Source organism: Epinephelus lanceolatus, chromosome 16 (assembly GCF_041903045.1).
Source record: "Epinephelus lanceolatus isolate andai-2023 chromosome 16, ASM4190304v1, whole genome shotgun sequence".
NCBI classification, from domain to species: domain Eukaryota; kingdom Metazoa; phylum Chordata; class Actinopteri; order Perciformes; family Serranidae; genus Epinephelus; species Epinephelus lanceolatus.
The window spans coordinates 9,369,060-9,379,433 of NC_135749.1; positions in this window are offsets into that span (position 1 = coordinate 9,369,060).

Genomic DNA, 10,374 nt, shown 5'->3' on the forward strand with positions numbered 1-10,374 from the left:
GTTATCAAGACGTAAAGCGACATTTCAAAAATAAATATTGAGCTACCGCACCAGTACCATCTGCAAACAACAATTATTTAATACCCGGTTTTTCAGAACACACAATAATATCACCTAATATGGATGAATTTCACAGATTTCTTAATACAAAAGTAGTTTAAAGATTGTAATGAACAGATCTAACTGCACTAATTATAATTTTTAGAGTTAGTTTTAGTTTAATCCAGGAGTTCTGATAAATCTGAAAGGTCATCACATAATCAGTGGGAGTGGACTTAGTCTTCTGACCACCAAAGCACTTTTACACTACTTGTCACTTTCACCCATTCACTCACAATGGGCTGAGGCTTCCATACAAGGTGCCACCTGCTGTAACCATTCATACGCACTCAGACCAATTTGAGCAATTTGGGGTTTAGGATCTCATCCAAGGATACCACACGCAGACTGGAGGACCTGGGGATCGAACAGCCGATCTTTCAATTAGTAGATGACCTGCTTTATGTCCTGAGCAGCAGCCACCACTTAAAACAGTGTTCCATAATTTGAACATTAATCTGTAGTGACAGAGCCCAGATGGCATAACATATGCTTCATCTACCATCACATACCTTCTGAAGCCTATGAGTCATTGCACTTACCAGACTTCTGTAATTTAATTTTATAGATATTGTGAGCCCGTCTCTTACTGTGAGCATGCCCAGGTTGGTCTGAGCATCTCTGTGCAGCTTCCTGTACAGTACAGTCATAATAATTGACACAAAGATTGATTTTTATTGCTGCTAAGCATCTATAATCAGGACTGTGTCCATGGCAATTTTTCCCTAATCTTTGCTTTGTTGTGAAATATTGGATAAGTTTACTCTTTATACTTTATTTAAATGAAAACATCTGACAAGTTCCCTGTTTTTATAAGGGGTCACAAGTCAAACAGGTTGAAAATCACTGGTTTAATATCCTAAACAATGGATTGTACTCTATAAAATAAAAAGTAAATAAGATGGTGTAAAAGTACAAAGCCTTCCTTTGACGTACAGTGGAGTAGAAGTATAAAATCTCACACAAAAATACCTCAAAATCGTACTTAGGTACTGTGCTTTAGTATATTTACTTCCCACCACTACTTATATGTCAGATCCAGTCCTTATACCTGTGTTAAAGTGCTTTGTGCAGTGTGTTTGAAATGAGCATTCCACCATGGGACCTGGAGTAATGTCTGAGCCCAGCCGTCACTCTGAAGCAGACTGTACTCTCTGTGCTCCAGCAGGTGGCGTTGGCTGACAGCAAGTCATGCAGTTTACTTTGATGTACATGTCCAGTGCAGTTTACATTTTTAGCAAGGGCGTAGGTTGTGTTTCAACACTGGTGGGGACAAATATGAAATAGGGGATCCACTGCTCCTCCTCCAGAAAATTTCCATCTCAGTTTCTGCATTCTGGTGATTTTTATGCACCAATTTATGGTGGAAATGTCACAAAATTCATGCATCTTATGACAATTCAAAATATAAAAAACAATAGAATATAACACAGTATAGGGCTCTCATTTTGTATTGCTTTCAAATACTGATTCTCATGTAGACCAGCTTTTCTTATGTCATGGTATCCCTGCTGAGTCAACACACAGGCATGATTTACCCCTCTATCTTTTCATGTTTGGGGAATCAACCTCTTTAAATGTGCATGTGGCACCTGTTCACACCAGTGACACATAAATTCATTTTAATTAGTTTAAAGCCCCTGGACTTCAATAGCTAATATGTATTGGCATGTTCACTGAGAGAAAATGGAAAAGCTAGACATTATGAAACTGTGTGAAGAATTTGTTAAGATTACTTATCAGTGAATGCACTTCTTTGGGGTCTATTTTAGAAACACTCTAGGAAACATTCAGATTACATTAATTTTTTTAGGACAATGCACATTTGTCTCTTCTATATCTGTTTTAATTGAATTGTATGTCTTCTTATAGTCCAAATAAACCCATCTCAAAGCGTTCTTCTTTGTTACGTTAGTTAACATTTCTTGGTGCAAGCAGATGATTTTTTTTTTTTTTTTAACAAATCATTCATTTCAAAAAGTGTTGGGCACAAATCCCCAGCGTCCTCAGTGTAAATTGTACTTATGCATTTTAGGCATTAAATAGATACTTTAATACAACAACAAACAAGAATTACCACCTTGCGCCTGTTTGCCTTTGTGAACCAGTCAAGGTGCAATTAACATCCATGTCTGTCCAGACTCATATGTAGCCATGACAGATGAAAATGATGATTGAAAAAATGCAAAGACGCTACATTTCAGCAAAGACGCTACATACTGTAAAATGTGGATACTTCACACACATCTTCAATCTTCATTCTTCAATCAGCACAGTTTCAAGGTGGGCAGCTAAAATTGGTGTCACAATTCAGTATCTCTCCCCTTCTGTTCCTGAGATATGACGTTGAATAATGTCCAGAAACTGTTTTTTGCAGAACATGATGATGTCACAATGAAGTTGACCTTTGACGTTCTTGATATACAAGGTCATCACTTCATCATTTTATGCTATTAGAAATTTGTGTAAAGTTTTGTCATAATTAGTGTATGAATTCTTGAGTTATTGCCAAAAAATGATTTTGAGGTCACAGTGACCTTGGCCTTTAACCTTGAAAATCTAATCAGCTAGTCTTTGTCTTTCAAATTTAAAGAAATCCCCCCAAGGTGTTAGTGAGATATTGCATTCACAAGAATGGGACAAACCAGGTCACAGTGACCTCATTCTTGGTACCCATCGGCTGTATCGCCGTCTGACTTCCGGCAGACGGCGATACAGCCTCTGAGGCCAGACCCTCGATTTTTTGGCATTCCAGTTTGATTTGGGCAGAGGAGGCAATATATATATAAGTAAATATGCTGAACCATTGCGATGGATTCAGAGTTTGCAGTGACGCCAATTATGTTCCGCCTCGTTAGTTCACCGCACGGACCGCTTAACCTGGCAACAACTGCCACCGGCTCAAACGTGATTGGTCAATATCACACGGACTACAAACAGGGCTCTTCTGCTCTTCTTCCGGAGGCAAGACTCCGGGGTTTGCCTACAGACTCTACATTCACTGAATGTAGAGTCCGTATATAGAGACTACAGTGACCTTTGACTGCTAATATCTAATCAGTTCACTGTTGAGTCCAAGCGGATGTTTGTGCCAAATTTAAAGAAATCCCCCCAAGGTCTTTGTGAGATATTGCATTCACAAGAATGGGACAAACCAGGTCACAGTGACCTTGACCATTGACTTATGACCATCAAAATGTAATCATTTCATCCTTGAGTCCACTTAGAAACAATTTCTGTCGAGGCGTTCTTGAGAGATTGTGTTCACAAGAATGGGACGGATGGACGGACAACTCAAAAATATAATTGGCCATGGCTATTGCCGGCACTGAGGCATAACAATAAAAATTCACCACATTCAAAAAGCATCCCAACTTACTGAGGTCTTCCTCGGAGGTATCCTTACCTGACCTTAGAGCAATCATAAAATATCAAAGTGCTCAGAAGAGAAACAGCAGGGAGGAGACGCAGGAGGCTTTTAGATCCATTATAGTAGATAGAGGAAATCATCTAATAAGGAGGTCGATATGAATAATTGCATTAAGAAGATAATGTTAGTTAATTGACTGCTGTTAGCTTCCTATAGCCAACCTGTGTTTTCTTTAAATAGGAACCCAGACTCCAAGAAGCTTTGGACAATTCATTGCAATTAGGAAATAAGTGGTGCTGTGCAGCTGACATTAATAACATCCTAATGGAGGCATGATCTCACAGTAGTGCCTTTTGTGATCACTTATGAAGGCACTGTCCAAACCAAGACCTCTTGGCTGTGTTGTTGTCCTTTGGGCTGCAGCCTGGTTTGGCCTTTTGCTTTGACTTTAGTGTCGAGAAAACAACAAGAGCAGAGGGTCTGAGTAAGAGAGGTTAATTGGGGACAAAGTGCCATTTTGTTAGGGTTGAAATGAAAGTAATGGGGTAAACAGTCCCCTAAGGAAAAGGACAGTTTTCCAAATTGTCCCACATCTTCAAAGTTTGAGTGACAATTATTCTGCTCCTTTATACGGTAGACGAAACACAACGTTCTTGTATAGCATCCTCAGGGAGACATACAATGGCTACAAGGGGACATTGAGTGGCCATTTGGAGCCTCTTCTGTGATGGTTGAAAATATATGTGTGTTTAAATTTCCCTTTGGCAAGTTTGGGCCTTGTGAGTGCAACTTTGTCATGTAATGAAAAACAAATCTCACATTTAATAGTAAATAATATTCCACAAAGAGCAGAAGAGAAACTGGTTTTAAAATAAAATAAGTGAGTGGACATTAAACAAGACTACAGCCTCATTAACAGCTCCTAGTGACTGCAGTGTCCTTTCGACATGGATGGAATTAACAATGTACCAATTGTTTGTTTTTTTTTAATGCATATTTACTTTCCTCCCAAGAACTCAATAAGAAGATCAATATCAGTGTCTGTATTTTAATTATAGAGCCAGAGCCAGGAGTCATTTAGCTTAGAAACTCCACAGGGAACCTCTAAGTGCTGTTACTATTCCTTAGCTTTCTTTTTTCCCTCATTGTTACAACATTAATGACTAAATTACCATCCTGGAACACAGACAGAATCACAATGTTTATTTACAATAACTTCCAAGAAGAGAACCCACTCATCATGTGGGCTACATAAAATCTAACGGCGCTGAGCAAAGGCTGCATCAGTATCAGGTTAAGTGTACACTATATACAGAACATTTAAATCCCATCACACAGGAAGCGTTTCAGCAGCTGGAGGCGGCTTTTTGTAATTGTTTTTAATGAGAATTAAGCCGTTTGCTTGCTTTTTTTTGCAGTGCTACATGCCTTGTGTTTCTGCGCTCTAGGTGCCTGGACTTTTTCACTTCTTTGTACCATTGTCCAGTCAGATAATTTGAGAGGCGGGCCTTCTATAGCGGTCACGACAACAACTCCTCACTTCTCAGCGCACGAATAAGGGCTCATTTATGCTCAACGTTAAATGCGGATCCGGATACGGAGCTGCACCTTTCCATAAAGCTTACGGATACGGGCCAAACAGAGCAGTACCACCGGGAACCGTGGGGGCAGTGTTGCTGTCACTACCCGATATGTAGCTCTAGTGAGACACTAAGAAGAAATAACAATTCAATTTCTCTCATCAGCAGTACTAGAAAAAAGAATTCTCTGTCCTGTATGTATTTAACGGCCCCACCGACCACCGCCTCCTGCAACGCTGCCTCTGTTTTTGTCTTTTATGCAAGAGGTACATTATTAATATCTCCTCCACAGTCGCCATGTTTGTTTTTGAGTTTGTTGTTGTCATAAACTTTTGACGCTGGGCTGCCCCCTGGTGGATATATTGGTTAACAGCCATGCCAACGTAAAGGACGCATGGAAGTATGTGGGCAGTGACGGTAACATCGTTTGAAACAGACGTATACATTTTCGTACGTAAAGGGAGCATAAATGAGCCCTAAGAGCTTTGAGACGTCATTGAAGATGGTGCACCGGTTCAAGCAAGGAGCAAGCAGTGAGGAACGAGGAAATGACAATGAGCTTTGTGACAGCGGTAAAGACAGCTCACCAAAGTGACTTATGGTTCAAGCACGGAGCAAGGAGCAAGGAGCAAGGAAATGACAAATAAGATATTTGTGATGTACCATATATACTGCTCTCCAAGATGGCACCCATTAATTTAAATGAAAATTGCAACAGGCTGGAATTTTCTCATTACTGCCCCCTGAGGCTGGAGGGCAGAAAACACCCACTGCAACTATGTTGGTGAGAAGTGGTTGCTGTTCTCTCAATCTTGGGTGGGCAATTTATCAATATTATATCGATATAGCGATATGAGACTAGATATTGTCTTAGAGTTTTGATATCAGTAAGTGTTGTCCTGGTCTTAACGGCTGCATACAGTAAAGTGATGACATGTTCTATTATTTTCCTTTACCCACTTAGTCATTATATCCACATCGCTGATGATTATTTACCAAAAGCCATATTGTATGAATAATTTGTGAAAGCACCAATAGTCGACCCTACAATATCACTGCAATATTGATATCGAGCTATTTGGTCAAAAATATTGTTATAACTGATTTTTCTCCCGTCGCCTAGCCCTACTCTGGGGGTTGGCCACATTTCGGGAGAGCCAATGTAGCAAGCGGATCAGGTCAAGAATCCGTCTACTGTGCACTGGTCATTTCAGCCAAGCTGTATAAACAGGAATCTGCATATGAATGCAGATACATTTAAAAAAGTTTATATAAAGCAAATTATTGTCATAGCTAATGGGTTCTGAGAATGCTTTTTGGCCAATGCGATTCACCTCTATACATGGACAGTACTACTCTGCCTACAAACAAACTACAGCCGGAAACCAGAACACTTTTGAAACAATATTATTGTACCATTGCCGACAGATTCTGCACACATACATATGCAGATATCGTTATAGAGATTACTTTTCTCCCAGTGGCCACAAGAGGCAACAATGAGCTGATTCACAATTAAAAACAAGACATCAGACCAGCCATGCAGAACTGAGATTTCTGCTGTACCAAACAGTACCTTTCAGTTTTACAAGAGAAAGGAGGCATCAAGGATGAGGACTAACTGGTTGCTTGGGTAAATGTATATCTGGTGGTGGTGAACCTCTCCACCTTCAATAAAGACAGGCGAAATAATAAAGGTCTTAATACTTGATCTTGACTCAGGCCTCAAGACCTGCTAAAAAAGCAGTGCCTATCTCAAGGCCTGTGTCATGTTAGTTGATATTGTGCTTCAATACTCATGGCCTTTACCCACATTGCCCAGTTGGTAATTGAACCTAGTCTCTGGGAGGTATTTATTTTAAAGTGAATATTACTGGCATATTAGATGTTGTCCTTTGCTGTGTATATGAGGAGATTTGGGCCTCGATGGTGGTGCTTGAGGAAACATTAGCTCATCCTCTGGGGATGAATGAATCCATGAATATCCACAACCAATGTCATGGAACACAAATGTGTTGATCCTAGGGGACATTTCACTTGATGCTGTTGCTACAGTAAAGGTCAAATCATTGTAATTCATCTTCTGGGGACCATCAATATCCATTTCAAATGTCATAGTGATCTGGCCAGTAGTGGAAATATCTTGATGGACTGATTCAACTACCCATAATCACCATCTTTAGATCCTGCAGCCATTGCAAAAATAAACATCGACCTTAATTTTATAGATTATGACCATTCTTATCATGGTCTAAATATTCTTTCAGTTTGCTCACATTGTCTTTCTGTTTTTGATGCCCTTAAGTCGAACATGAAGCCAAATTTGTACCAAACCCTAACACTGAAACCTTTGTCTCATGTTCTGCACATGGCGAGGTTGGACTTCTTGCTCTGTGTTTCAGTTGGTGAATAATTGTACTGTCCCGACTGAATTTAATAGCATGATGTAAAGCCAGACCCAGATGATGAATTATTGTACTGGGGAATGTCGTTCCAGACCCATTTTTAGAGATTACGTTTTATTAACTCTTCTGGATGTCACATCCAGCTAATGAATAAATCAATTATTCATCCATTTTTTAATTTGAAATAATCTGACACAGATAGATGAGTTGCAACAAGCTTTGAAAGGAAAGCCCAGCATCTTCACGGGCCTCAGGACTTATACATCACTCTCTGTCCAGCTCTGGTTTCTTACCCTGATGCATGGTACATGTGAGTAGTCGGTGTTATTCAGCAGTTTCTTTTGTGTCACTGCAGGAAGAGCTAACATTCAACATTGTTTTATTGCATGTTGAGATGTGACACCATTACATGGGCAGGGTTCTCTACCTTTACGTAGTATTGGACACGAACAGACATATACAGCTCATATGCCAAAGACACGTTCCAGCTTTAGATAGACAGACCGGACGATGAGGATTTTGCAGCAGCACTGCATAATGTTTCCTGCCTTCTCCCCTGCCCTGTGTACTCTGAGAGCTACCGGTAAGTGTACCCTTTCCACTACTCCATATCGATAGTGCCTTTGCTGGGCGGGAACTATTGATTCCTACAGCTGTAATGATGACTTGGGTTCATGTTATTCCTTCTACTCTTTTTTTTCATTTTACATCCCTGCTTCCTAATTAGGAGATATCCAAGCTGAATTATGATCGCCATGGCAACAGAGTCAGTATGCATTCCCTTTGATATTACCCTGTCCCACACGGAGCACAGCTTATCACCAGGTTCTAAAAATAGACCTCCGTTCTCTCCCTGTGACACATGCTGGATGGCCCTCATTCCTCCACTATGACCATTATTCAGGTCCAGTGTTCGTCTTTTGTTCAATTATGGCATCCTGGAATGTTAGCCTTGACTCAGGATGTTACAGTAACACTCTGTTTGAAACACATTATCATTGTTTGTACACATCCTACCACTTAAAGGTCTTGTGTGTGGGATTTAGTGCCATCCAGTGGTGAGGTTGCAGACTGCAACCAACCGAAACCTATCCCCTGTGCCAAGCATGGGAGAATACAATGGCCTACGTGAAAACACCGGAACCCAAACCAACCCTTTAGTTTACTGCTGGGGCCTGACACAGACCCTCAATATTATTCACTGATTAGATATAATGTGATAATTATAGTATGTTGCCACAATATACAAGATCTGGATTTGGAAACAACAATGGGTGATTAAGGCTCAAGAGTACTTTATTGTCAACCTATTGAGGTGGCTAACTGTTTAGGGGAAAAAGCCGATGCAGAGTCTGGTGGCAGCCCTGATGCTCCTGTACAGTTGTATTGCAGTTGCCAACCCAGAAAGTGATGCAGTAGCAGACAGTTCTCTGTGGCCCCTCTGTAGAAAGTGGTGAGGATGGAAAGGGGGAGGCAAGCATTCACAGGAAGTGTAGATACAGCTGAGCTTTTTGGTGATGGCAGTGGTGTTTAATGTTCAGGTGAGGTTCGCTGTTATGTGCGCTCAGAAAAACTTGATGCTGCTGACTGTCTCTACAGCAGAGACGTTGGTGTTCAGAGGAATGTGTACAGCAGGAATCATATCTTTTTTTTTCAGGGACAGATTTTTGTCTCTCCACCAGCTGTTGGACCTTTGGTCTGTACGCTGACTCATTGTTGCTGATGAGCCTCACCACCGTTGTGTCATCTGCAGACTTAATGATGTGGTTTGAGCAGTGCTGAGTCAGCAGAGTGAAAAGCGGTAGGCTGAGCACACAGCCCTGGGGGGTGCCAGGACTCCGTTTGATGACCCTGGAGATCTTGGACTGGGGTCTGTCACTCAGAAGGTCCAGGACCCAGTGACAGAGTGAAGTGTTTATTCCCAGATTTAGCGTACCTGCTGGTCTCTGTGGAACCTCTGTGTTGAATGTTGAACTGAAGTCTTTTAACAGTATTCTGACATAATTGTCCTTTCTGTACCAGTTGACGAGGACCTTGTTTTCAGGTGGAGGTTGGGTCTATCCTTGCAGGTTCCCTTTTATAGGCCAAAACATGTGTGGAAGTCATTTAGGGCATCACGCAGAGAGGTGTCACCACCACATGCCTCTGTGTCTGCTTGTAGTCAGTAACAGCCTGCATTCCCTGACACACGTGCACTGTCTCTGGAGTCCATGAAGTGGCAATTGATTTTCTGTGCATCGCCTCTCAAATGGCCCAGGACAGCTTCACCCTGGCTGTACTGAGAGACAGTATTTTCTGGTTTCAGGTTTTCTGTGTCAAACATTGTGGTATTTTACATATAGCAGGTATTCCATTTGTTCATCTGTTGTCACCTCAGTAGTAAAACACAGAGTCATCCATCCTGTGCACACATTGATGACCTACTGCCATGTAACACAAGAGGGTGGCCACATTCTCCAGAGAGCAGACATTATAACAGGTCGGCCAGCGATGCATTTTAGATGAAGCTACAGTTAGAGAGATATGTGAGGAATGATCAGACCTATAGTCAAGTGCCAAAGCAATAAACAGTGGGTCAGTGCAGCCAGGGGAGGTCAAGGATGGGGCCACACATGCCACAGTTGTTGCATCAGATTCTCCTTGAAGGTGAGTACAAACAAATGACTTGGTCCTTTTCCAGCATTGGTGTGGGTAGGACTCATGATTGAGTGTGGAGAATTTGTAATATATACTGAACTGTCTGTAGCAATAATTAAAAAAAAAGTATAATGACTATTGTCTGTCAGTGTCTAGACAATATATTTGGTTGGTTACAGATGTGACATGCATGTTTTCTCTCATTACTTGATCTTGTTGACACGTGGCCAGTGCAGCAGTAAACATCCCTGAGAAATATCAACAGGATTCACCCACTCTACAG